Source organism: Bradysia coprophila, unplaced genomic scaffold, assembly GCF_014529535.1.
Source record: "Bradysia coprophila strain Holo2 unplaced genomic scaffold, BU_Bcop_v1 contig_232, whole genome shotgun sequence".
Lineage (NCBI taxonomy): Eukaryota > Metazoa > Arthropoda > Insecta > Diptera > Sciaridae > Bradysia > Bradysia coprophila.
The window spans coordinates 9,088,135-9,101,082 of record NW_023503493.1 but is presented as its reverse complement, the minus strand read 5'-3'; the positions used below and the strand labels follow the sequence as shown (position 1 = coordinate 9,101,082).

The 12,948-nt window shown below is 34.9% G+C and overlaps 2 long non-coding RNA genes across 2 annotated transcripts; one reads left to right on the top strand and one right to left on the bottom strand.

The window, feature by feature from the left end:
- Window positions 1-4,387: 4,387 nt before the first annotated feature.
- LOC119076444 lies at window positions 4,388-6,772 on the bottom strand. The gene is made up of 5 exons (XR_005087623.1): window positions 6,663-6,772; window positions 5,075-5,268; window positions 4,789-5,015; window positions 4,545-4,723; window positions 4,388-4,479 (listed from the first exon to the last, which is right to left on the bottom strand). It is a non-coding gene; the product is annotated as an uncharacterized LOC119076444 (long non-coding RNA).
- Window positions 6,773-9,391: 2,619 nt separating this feature from the next.
- LOC119076443 lies at window positions 9,392-9,862 on the top strand. The gene is made up of 2 exons (XR_005087622.1): window positions 9,392-9,561; window positions 9,630-9,862. It is a non-coding gene; the product is annotated as an uncharacterized LOC119076443 (long non-coding RNA).
- Window positions 9,863-12,948: the final 3,086 nt, after the last annotated feature.

Below are 12,948 nucleotides of genomic sequence, written 5' to 3'. Positions count from 1 at the left end.
GAGAAATGCGCCGGCGCTTCGTTTCGGGGGTAGAAATTTTGCAATTGCCAGAGCTTTTCGTGGTGTTTAGACTGTACCCCTGATGTACTTTGTTTTGCTGAACATTTCCACCGTTATTTGCGTAAAATGTGGTCTATATAAACGCAATCCTATTATTGTTCCTTGGTGTGTATATATTTGCTCTACTTGTTGCCTGTAACAGGTGGTTTTGAAAAGTTTTTTTTTCCTCTACGGTTCTGTTTCTATTTATAGATATTTAATAGCTGAACAGATGGAAGACGTACAATGTCGGGATGATTTGATTTATGACTAAACTTACGTTTTTGTGTGGCATGTATGCTGTTTGTTCTTTTGTTTTATTTCTGTACACTAAGTATTTATAGGTACGTTGAATTCTGAATGATTTATCTGTTATCCTGGCGTGTAGTTCTGTTGATTTTTCAATTTGATGTTGGCTCTTTCATTGGAAGGAAGAAGGAAAGAAAAAAGTTAAACATGACGCGAAATGCGGCAATGTGGATTGCACCGTTTTTGTATGTCTTTTATCTGTAAAATTATGGGCTGTCATTCCTCCTGTTGAACAATGAAACGTTGAAGCCATAAAAAAGGCTGTGATCTGGCTACAATGAGAGAATTAAGTCGAGTTTTTGAATGGCATTCCTTTGGAAATACAGACTCAGCCACGTTATGGAAACAGAAAAAGGATAAATAAGCAAAAGCGAAAAAAATGTGTAAAGGGCATTGGGGAATTTTGCAAAGAATACACATTTTTTAAGTCAATTTTTGACTCTGTCAAAGCACTGTGCTTTGACTCTGTTGACGTATTAACAGGTATCCCTAACTTAATTTTTAAGTATGGTTTTCACTCAAAAACCAATACTCCGTTGCATTGAGTGAGCGAGCTGTCAAGTAAACAAAGCAAAAATTGAAAAAATTGAATTTTGTCTCTCACTCGGAGTACGTTTTTTTGATAAACGGTTAAATATGATTTTGAAACTTCTTTGCATTATTGATATCAGTCCCAGCCGGGAGAAAGAATTCTGAATTTCCAATGATCAGTAATACAAACATTGAAAATAAATATCAAAGGCTTTACAAAGCCTTTACAAACATTCATCCCGTGTACACGTTTGTAATCGGAAAGACTTTGATCAACAAAAATATTGCAAATCAAATTTCCATTTCCGTACAAAAAAAACTTCAGTCCAGGCATAAAAAATTTCTTAGAAATTTTGTTTCTCAAGAGCTGCCACGAGACGCAGACTTTTCGCTAAAAATATTGTTGAAAAGTTTTCCGGTCAAACCAAAGCACTGTGACAGTGCGTGGATCAAACTTAAATTGATCAAATTTTTTCCCGTACTCTTGCAGATATCAGATGTTTTAAAAGTTGGATAAGAACGGAACTGCGTCATTTATTCCTCTTTAGAGATTTTTGTAGGATAAGATAATCATACGACTATGAATAGATCATTAAATCATTAAATATGAAAAGATTGTGTAGAACGCAATAACTTGCTGAGAACGGTTAGAGAAAAAGCTCCATCAATTTTCGCTTTTATGTGGCAATGTTATTCTACAACGTCATGTTTGTTTTTCGGTTATGACCAAATATCTTCTCAGGTTGGAGGCCAAAAAGGCGATCCATGTGGACCGATGGCATTTGCTTTGAGTCCCATTAGCGAATTATAAGAAAAATGAAATTTCGTTCGTTCAGCTTCGTTTCGAATGGTCTGACGGTGCCTTTTTCTTTGAAACTATTAAAAACTTCGATTAACAACGTCAGACTATTCGAAATGAGGCTAAACGAAAAAAAAATCATTTTTCTTATAATTCGCTAATGGGACATGTCCCCATTCTGCATTTAACTATTCGTGTATGACTTAGACGACGGTATTTTGGGTGGTGATCCAGAAACAGTCCTCCATGATTTCGAAATTTTGATTGAAGAATGTAGAAAAATTGATTTAGAAATAAATCCAACAAAATGTGAAATTTTCTACTGTGGAATAGAGGACAAAGACATAACGAAGAAATTCGATAATCTTTCACCAGGTGTTAAAGTAGTAACAGACGGTCTTGAACTATTAGGTGCAGCAATTACGGAAGAGGCTGAGGAGAGAATCTTCGTTTTGTTTTGTTCGAAAGGCTTCAACAATTAAATCATCACATGGCATTTTATCTTCTGAAAAATTGCTTCGGAATTCCTGAACTAACTTACTTATTACGAATGACACCGTATATTAAACACAAGCGTCTTCTTAGAAGTTTGGATGAAGATATGAAATCTGCCATGGAATCGATTTGTAATTCAAAGTTTAACGATCGAAAATCGTCAATCGTTTCATTACCAATCAAAAGTGGAGGCATTGGAATCAGAAAAGTGTCACAAATTTGATTATCATCATTCATAAGCTCGGTTCATTCGGTTATCGATCTTGTCACCTCGATATAGAAACAATTATCAGACGCGACAATGGTATCCGACTACAGCCGTGGTTTGGAGAAGTGGTTTACTCATTCCGATGAAATTTCTGTCCATGTGTCGAACCAAAGATCTTGGGATAACTTGTTAATTTCTGAAAAGATTGAATCTCTAACTTTCGATTCTCAATTAGGTAAAGCAAGATTCTTAGCATCAACGGTAAAGGAATCGAATTCTTGTCTGGCAGCCCTCCAGTCGAAATCAATTGGAACGTTACTTGATAATAACACGTTTCGAAATTCAATCGCATTGAGAATCGGTACAGACATTTGTAGTCGTCATAAGTGTGTATGCGGTGAATTTGTACGCGAAGATGGAACCTATGGACTATCAGTGCAGGCAGAATTCCTCGTCATTCTGAATTTAATGATACAATGCATCGTTCACTTAAAACATCGAATTTTCCATCGATGAGAGAACCACCTGGAATGTTCAGAGATGATAAGAAAAAAGAGTGGACGGAGTCACATTGATACCATGGTGTAATGGTCAGATGGTGGTCTGGGATGCAACATGTTCCGACACCTTAGCTGCGTCATACTTAGGTTGTAGTTCATAAAAGACTGGTTCAGTCGCGAGAAAACCAGCAGACGTCAAATTAAACCGTTACAAACAGCTTTCCGATCAAGGTTATTTCATTTTACCATTCGCAGTGGTACGCTAGGTACTTGGTGCGAGGAAGCTGCTCAGTTCGTGGAAATTCTTTGCAATTTGATCTCTGAAAGAACTGGTGAAACAAGATTTAAGGCTTATTTGAAGCAAAGATAGGTATTGCTTTACAGCGTTCAAATGCAGCTTATGTTATGGGTACGTTTAGAGAAGATGAATTCGGACGATTGGACGAGATTTTTTATGTACTCTAATTTCGTGATTTGTTGAATTGTTCCTTAGTTAAGTTTTTAGCTTTTCTCCTGTTTCTCCTGAATCAGGCCAGTTTCCATGGTTCTGGATAAATATAATAGGGAAATTTTTGTTAAGAATAGAAGCCACTCCATGGGTGGAATTTGTTTCATGCTTTGATACAAATTTGGGGTTTAATCAATAAATAGTATTTTACATGACTAGGGATAAAAAGATGAAAAGTAGAGTTTTCGTGTGAATTTTGTTGATCCGAGGCGAAGCCGAGGTCAATAAACACACGAAAACGAGACTTTTAATTTTTATCCCTAGTTATGTAATAGATTTTATCGCATACGCTGTGTGATTCCCCGAAAAAATTATTCACCTAGGATATATAAACAAACATTATACTTCTGTAAGTTGTCAAAGTGTCATTCGCATATCTTGTTGTCTCGTTTTCGCTTATGCGATAAAAAAGAATATGCACGTATGACAAGCCGTCTCGGCAAGCCTCGACCGCTTTGCCATACGTGCATAATATTTATTACATGCTGAGGGCGTCGAAAGAAGTGAAGAAACATGAAAAGTACGGTTTTCGACGCTTGTAGCATGTAAAATGAATTTTCTCTTCAAAATATAAAAAAAAGAATATTTGAATCTAAAAAAGTTATCAAACCTTTTTGATCTATTTGTATGTTGCTTACAATCAATGCACTTCAGCTGCCAAATAAAGTACTATTTTGAAGGAAAAATTTTTAAAAGTTTTTTTACAGTGCCAAAATTTGTTCGATACACTGTCCCATTTCCGTACTCTATTTAGAGGACCACTCATGCTTGAAGTGCGTTGTTCAATATGTTGTGGCATCGTTGCATAAATGTTTTTTTTATGGACGATCGGTTACTAGGAAGTACACAAAATGGAAAATAATTTAAACGAAAAATTTAAACCAAAGTTTATTGAGCTCAGTTTCAAAAAACTACATCCAACTGGTATCCAATTACTTATTTTGTGCGTAAAAGCGTTTTGAGCGTGGGCATTACTTCAACTTATTTGATTGACTTGGTTCGATTTATTTGGTTTTAACTTTTGTTTGTTTCTTGCCACCCAAAATTTTTCTTCTCTGTTTCAACATATGAAAGTATAAAAACGGAGTAACTGTAAGGAACAGAAGTATATTAATATAATCGTAATCGTGTTCGTATCCACTGTAGTATACATACGTGGCACTAAAATACAAGTTAACGCCACTATGACATGAAAATATGTCACTCCAAAATCCATCCAGCCTGGAAGTATGTGACCCCATATGTTTTTCCCCTTAACATATTGGACAGTATAATAGATGTCAATGAGTTCTCCAATCAGTCCTAATGGATAGAGAACGATGAACATGGAATATCTGTAAATGGAAGCACATTACATTCATACGCTGTTCTACAAGCTCTTCAGTTTTTATGCACATACCTCAACCATTGTAAAATAGCAGGAAATTTCAACAGAGAAGTGGTATAGTGTCCGTAGCGAACTATTTCCGTGGTTCCCCAAGCGATTATAATCAATGGAAGTCCAACGGATTTTTGTGTTGTCGGACTTACGTTAAGGATTCCCCAAAGGTTCAGTAAGCGAGCTAATACTTGAAATGTTGTTATCGGAACATTTGACTTGACAATGCCGAATATTGCATGGCCAATCTGAAATTGGAATCTACACGATCATGTACATTCGATGAGTTTGTTGAATGGATGATAACCTCAAGCAGTGCGACAGTTTGAAAAACTTTCAAAGAATGCTCTACTGAGTGCCATAAATCCAATGAACTATTATCAGTTTTTAAATGAAAATGTTCAGTTGATTTGTACACAAAATATGTCCAGCCAAACGTTTGCAACAAATTGTACAATATCAAATAGAGATTTTTGACCGAAGGCATTCTCTTCAATAACCCTGCAAATTTAATACATTTTTTCAAAATTTTCTCCCAAGTAGCATTTCATAACCGCGGTTGGAAAATTGACTAATTCGTTGCAAACTTTTTCGTTGTCCAACGGTTATGTAACGAATACGTTATGTTCACAATAACTTATTCGTTACATAACCGTTTCACACCTAATTCGTTATCATTCAATTTTTAACGAATTAGTTGTACTACCGTTATGAAACGAATAAGTGAATCGACAATTTTTTCCAAAAACTTATTCGTCAATTAACTGTTATACAACCAATAAGTTGGAGTAATCTACTTAACTAATTCGTCTTAAAACAGTTATGCAACCAATACATTTTCAGTGGTTGATTTATGACATTTTGATTCTAACTGACGCGTCAGTTGGAATCAAGATGTCATGCAAAAAAGATCGGTCGGAGATGTAATCTGCGAGTAACTTGTTTTGCTTTAGTAATGCAATTTTAATACGATGCCATAATGTGAAACAATGAATTAATGTGAAGTTTGAAAATTGTGATGAAAATTGATCGTATTTTGTGAATAGTCATTTTGTATCTTTATGTCAATTTGTAAAACAGCATTTTATAGATCAATTTCACAACTTTTGTCTGCCACTGTTGTCGAAGTTAGGATTCTTATGTCTTGTTAGGTCTCTTTAGGAATATCTAGGATCGACAACAGTTTCTTACAATAAAAGTGAAATAGATCGATAAAATTTTGTTTAACTGGCATAGCAGTGAAATCTTTCAATATCAATGTCCGGAAAATTGGAAAAACGTCTGACTGACTAATTGTTGACCAAAATCAAACTGTGAAGAAAACAAGTCTTACTTTATTTACACACCAAATAAGGAATAATTAATTTAAAAAAAATCGATTGCAGTGCATACAAACGTCTTTTCTGTGCATATAAATAATGTGAATTGATTTACGAATATCCAATCGCAGATCAAATTTTCAATGTAAAAACGTGTTCTTGAAAATGTAGTTAGAAGTTGATAATAATAATAAACGAAAAAGTTGTCAAACGGTACAACTTAAAAGTGAAACAATATTGAATTTTCAAATGTGACATAAGTCCTACGACGGTTTTGCAACCCTTTCACAACTTTAACCAATTCGTTGTATGACCGTCACACAACCAATTCGTTAATAGAATTTTACAACTGGGCAAAAACCGTTGTACAACCGTTGCTACAATGTTGCAGTAACGTTTCGACAACTAATTAGTTATTTTGGGTTATCTCCAAAATATTTATAACCGCGGTTACATAGCGGTTGTACAACCCAATTTTAACAGTTGAATGCTACTTGGGCTCAACATTGAAATCGTGGAACAACTAAGTTTGACTGTATTGATTCTAGTTTTAACAAGCAAATTAATATTACATACCGCAATCCAGGTCCAATATTTACATGCAATTTTGTATTATGTGTACAATCTTCTGCCAAGATAAATGTTCCGATCCATAAACTTTAGCAACACCAACACCAACCAACACCGTATCAAATGAGCATGTTGTCTTATCTCTATTACTGAAATCAATGACGATAACGTCACCAAACTTTAGAACGAGAGATAAGACAATATTTACAGCTGAAAATTGCTCTTCTTAAAAAATAAATATAATTGCGAAACGTTATCTCCCAGATGTTTTTGATACAATAAGGTAAGCGAGGTAGTAGCTGACCGTCTAAGCAATTTTTCAACTTTGGTCATCAGTATCTCAGAATGATTTCGATGAAGCTAAGTTTTTCCTTCGTCAGAATTTAATTTGATCTGTTCCCATTCCGTAGAATATCAGAAATATTGACAATTAATTAATTTTTATTGTAAAAAACTGATTTTACTGAAGCACTGTTTTTGATGCAGTAGCTGACCACTAAAAAACGGATGTTTTTATACCTGACCAGTCTAGTTGCAGTAGTTGACCGCTACAAAATTATAGTATATTTCAACATACCCCAATACACACAAGATGTGTGTGCACGCGCGGGCGAAGCCCAAGCGAAAACACACATCGAGTGTGTATTGGGGTATTTTGAAAGATATTTTTCTGTAATAGTGAGAGTGTGTTGGTGCTTTCCTTCCCAACCGTTACTTTCCTTCTCGACCGTTTACTTTCCCTACCGACCGATTCATATCATAGCTCACCAATACACTCTCACGTATACAGAAAAGACATTTTTCACATTTTTCGCAATAATTTCGCATTATTCGACACATTTTTACTCTTAATTCACTGATATTAACCAATTTCAATGATAAAAACGCATAAAAACACAAAATATCAACGAATTTTAATCACATAATTTTGTACACATGGAAGGTGAATTTGTCACATGAAGAAAAATGTACGGAATTTGGTGCGGTCAACTACACAAACATGGCATATTTTTGATGCAATGTTTTGACCACCATGTAGTTAATCAAATATTAACTTTTAGACGCTATTTATGTTAATAATATTAATTGTCGAACTATTTACTACCTAAAAACACCAAAACTTTGTCCATTAATAATTCTTTTGTCAATAAAAACCTTAAATTAGACCACACCGATCTTACGATTTTCTTAAGAAATGTGCAACTTTGTACTGATATGGTGCACTGGTTTCATTTTATGGTTGTATCAAATAAGTAAACATAATAATCGCATTATTTTCATGAAAAAATTAATCTTTAGGCTCTAAAGATTAATTATAACGTTAATTTGCGTATTTTCATTTGTAATTATTTTCCAAAACTGATAAATAATGTAGCTGGTCAGGTACACCTGCACGGTCAGCTATACCCCCGCTTACCTTAGCATGCAGTTAATGTGAACTTTAAAAACATTTTTTTTATTCTTCCATCATAATTTACACGTTGAGATACATGATCCAAACCATTACCATTACTTGAAGCAATAAACTTCATTCTAGGATGAATCCGAAGGGATCGTTCCCAACCCACTCGCCGAATTCCCTCTTTGTGTAGCAATGCTCACCCTTTGTCGGAATAGTAAAAAGATTTTGGCTCACCTGTGATAAGGTTCAATTTCCTTCCCAACTCGAAACCGAATGTCTGCGCCTCCTTAGACCAACCACCAAGACAATCGACCGAGAAAGCTACGAAATGATACATGTTGCAAAACGTCCTGCAGTCGTTTCTCTTGTTCACTGCTGCCCTGTCTGCGGCGAAGCACGGCTGTGATGCCGATCCACGCAAATAACTAGCATGAGCAACGTACCAATGAACCTAGATATAAGTGGTTAACCAAGCATTTTATTATTTTACTATTGAAGCGTTGTATCTGGCTTAACTCTATGATTACTAACGGTAGACCAAAAGTGTTGCATTTTTGTTGTATTTCAGTACAAATTTTTTTGAAATTGTTGTATTAAAACAACACGTCTCCTAAGGGTTAATTGTGGTGTGTTAACGCTCGAGTAATGTTGTTAATTGAGCATTCTTCTTACTTATTTCTTTTAGAGATTGGTGCTAATGGAGCTCGTAACAGTTGAAAATTATCTGCGATTACTCTGATTCCAGGTGACGAATCATTGAATTCTGATCCTACCGGCTCAATTGGTTGAATAATAATTCACATTTTCGAACCAATTTTTTCACATTCATCGATCAATTTTCTAAAACCCAATAGCACAGGCGTTGGAACTCCGCATAATGTTCTATCTTCTACCATATATGTTCAATTCTGATGCAATAGTTTCAATGATTGGTTACATAACTCGGGATAAAAAGATCAAAAGCCTTATTTTCATGTGTTTATTGACCTCAAATACTTCGGATCAACAAAATTCACACAAAAACGAGACTTTTCTTTTTATCCCTAGTCATGTAATAGTGCATTTCGTACCCAGGACTAATAGTTATTTTCCTAACTAGTGTTGAAATCTCTTATTTCCCACGTCGTTTAGGAAAAACGTTCTTCCTAACTTATGGTAAAATTCTTTTTTACATAATTCGACTCCAGCACTCGCCCCCGGCTTGAGCTGAAAACCTCTCATTCGATAAAAACGCAGTTTGGCATGCGTTAGGAAAAATACTATTTATTTCATAATCTTGGGTCGCGGGTTCGATTTTTTTAATGTTCTTAATCAAGTTGAAGTCGTAATAAATACGACTGAGTTTTGTCAATCGAGCTCAGTTAAGTGTAAAGAAACTAAGATTGTCAAACAATGAAAATACAATTTTTGATTTTTGTCGGAATTGTGTACATTTTATGTGCCATTAATTCGGCGTACAGTGCAAGAACGCCGGAATATTTACTACCTCAAAATGAATGGATGGTAAATTTTCAATCGGCTAGAATATCTTTGTATTTCTAAATTCATTTATTTTTGGTGAATTATTCTAGCTGGATCGTGATCGCAGATGTTTCAATGAAGGTTACCATCGCTGTTTGTTGAATACGAGTCAACTATCATTTCAAGTTGTAGAATGTTGTCCTGAATTGATTTGTAGCAAAGTGGAAGGAAATAGTGATGGAGAAACAGGAAAATGTGTTTTGAAACCTAATAATTAAATGAAGTTATGCCGCTTACGAATTGTTCTACATTGAATGCTAATAATTTTTTTTGAAATAATCATCGAAATACATGATATGGAAATGCTTTAACTGGTTTTTATACATTGAAACCTTTTAAAATTACGAAGTGACTATTCGCACCCGAGTGCAAACAGTACAATGTGAACACTATTTGCACCCGACTAATTAAAATTCTTGAAAATCATTTTAAAAAAAAAGTCGTTGTTCGCAAGCCGTGCGAATTATATTATCGAAAATGCTATTTTCGCACATTGTGACAATAGTCCCTTTTTGAATACTGTGGCTTTTGGTACAATGTGTTTGACATATGTCCTCCTGAATTCATCCTTCTACAATCTGTTTAAGGAGTTAAAATGTAATAAGTCGCACGTAATGACCACTTACCGTGGGGGCACATGTACACGTAATGCCAACCCACATGAAATATCGATTAATGGTACATTACACTAGTGAAGAGTTTACAGAAGTGCGAAAATGGTGTTTTCTTTAATGTTTCGCTGATTCGATAATATTTTTTCTAATGTTGCATGATAGTCACACCAGAGCGTACAGGGAATATGCGAAAAACGAAAGTAAAACTGAAAACGTCTAGCAAAAAATTGAGTGGATATCAGATAATGTGCGTTGGATGACTAAATAGAGTACTGAAACGGTACAGTGTGCCAAACAAATTTTGACACTGTAAAAAAATCTGGAAACATTTGTCATACAAAATAGTACTCCTCGTCACATTTCACAGCTGTCACTTGAAGTGGTTTGGATGGATGGGTTGTATGCCTTGATTGGTTCCATATGAAAAATGTGAAAATCTCAAAGCATCGGAAGTTTAAAATATTAATTATGTTTGCGCAGATTGTTGGCCCGACTCAATACAATAGATCAGTGTCAAATGAGCTGTCAATTTCACAAAGCTAACCTCAAAAGATGCCTCACCATTCAATACTTTTTTTGTTCGATTTGAGCTTAGCTTTGTGAAAGTGACAACTTATTTGACAACTCAAACGACATTGACAATGATCTATTCATCTGGCTAGAACGTCGCAGCGGGCCAAACGTTAACCGGCATTTGCGCTTGTTATACAAAACAGATTGCGAAAGTGTCGAAAGTGTCCACAATACAGATACTCAAAAAAATTTATGTAAAGTATCAGAAACCCAAAAAAAAAATATTCAGAAATAGTATAATTATGAAACAGGGGTCACCACCGTGGTCAAAAACAAGCATATACAAGACATATACTATTTTTCATTCAGGCCGAACAAAAAGTCACATTTCGAACCAATTATTAATTATAATTGGTTCTTGACCAATTATAACAACAAACTTGAATTGAATATTTTGTTTACTGTGTTATACTGTTCTATACTACAATCACAGTGATCACTGTGTGATAATATCACTCATATTTCTTACTTCATCAGTCAAAGTAATCTAATCCATTTTTCGCAAGTTACCTCAATTTTTCATAAGAAATGAAATCCGAAATTGTTTAAACGTTTGATTTGTATTTCGTACAGAAATCTGACATAACTGGGAACGAAAAGTGACGTGACTAGACTACACAAAGTGACGTGATTGGGAACAAAAAGTGAGAGAAAAAGTTGTTGTTTTGGTACTCTATCTGGTGATAGAATGTGACGTTTTTGGTCCGTCTGAATGAAAACCATTTTCAGCCCCTGACATATGAAAAACCATTTTCCTTATCTCTCACTGTTTATTCTCTACTTACAAGTCCAGAAGCATATTATGATTGTTAACAGCTAAATAACCCTTAACGGAACCTGTCATTGAATGATTGATTCTACAACAAAGAAATATTATCAGCAAACATAATCAGTAAGCATAAGCAGCATACCTTCCTTTGTATTATTTCCGCTCATATAAGTTTACCTTCTATAACTAACCGCATTTGAATCATCATCATTTTAAAATAAACATTATGCCATCATTGAGTGAATGGAAACGAAATTTTTAGGGAAATGGGTTTAAAGTTTCGCACACATACACATTGACACACATATGGCAAATATACATATATGAGGTCGTCATGGTGTCTTCAGGTTCTTTACATATATATTACAGAGTGCCGTAAGGTAAATTCAAAACGTGTAGAACATGGAAAATTATGGTTGGATCATTTTGTTGTATTAAATTATACAAAACTGACAAATTATTTATGGATCCACGGATATTAATTTTCGCTTTTAGTCGATGCCTATGCAAACATATCTGTCTACACAAACAAAATATTTCCCATTGAAAGCCAAGGAGTGACATACACACTACATCAAGAGCTTTAATCCTTTCAATTTCCGTCTGGCGTGACATCAAAGAGATGCTGAGACGCATACGATACTATAAACTGGGTAAAGATGGAATGCGACCGGGTTCATCATAAAACGGTATTCGCTACGCAAATGTCGTTTGTATTTGCGGAGGCATTGTGACAGGTTTCATCATCGGTGGGTTTTAATTTTTTTTTATTTTTACAAGTTGGCACACATGCATTATTACATAAAACCACCTGAAAATCCGTGCTTCCTCTGCGTTATCTACGTATAATAAACGCAAACTCAGCTATCTATTAATCTATTAAGTCCCAAAAAATAGAGCAAAATTTTTGTTGGAGATATAGGAGGGATTTACGAGGTTAAGAGAAACAAATGCTTTTGAGAAAAACTCTGGTGAATTATCCAGCAAAGCAGGCACGAGGACCCTGCACCATGCACCATACTTATACTTATACCTAGAACAATAAATTTACATTTAAATGTAGTTGCTCCATCTGAATTTACCATACCACATTTCATATGACAACCAATTCAAAGATAAGCTGCACACAGTGTCTTTGCTACGGTAATCATCAGTGAGATTTTGGTATGGCTACGCTCAAATAAACAAAACTGTTCATGCTCTTTTGTTTGCATGGTGTATGTGTGGATCAGCTGACAGACAGCTGAAGAAAATTCATGTCTAAATTTCACTGACGTCGACTGTACATTGAGTGAAATCAAATTTTAGAAAATAATTGCCCAAATTTTCTGAATTTTACGCTACATTTTCTTGTAGGATCTTTGCCCAGTCTTTAAACCACCTGATCCCTTGAAAGTCTTCTCTGGAAATTTC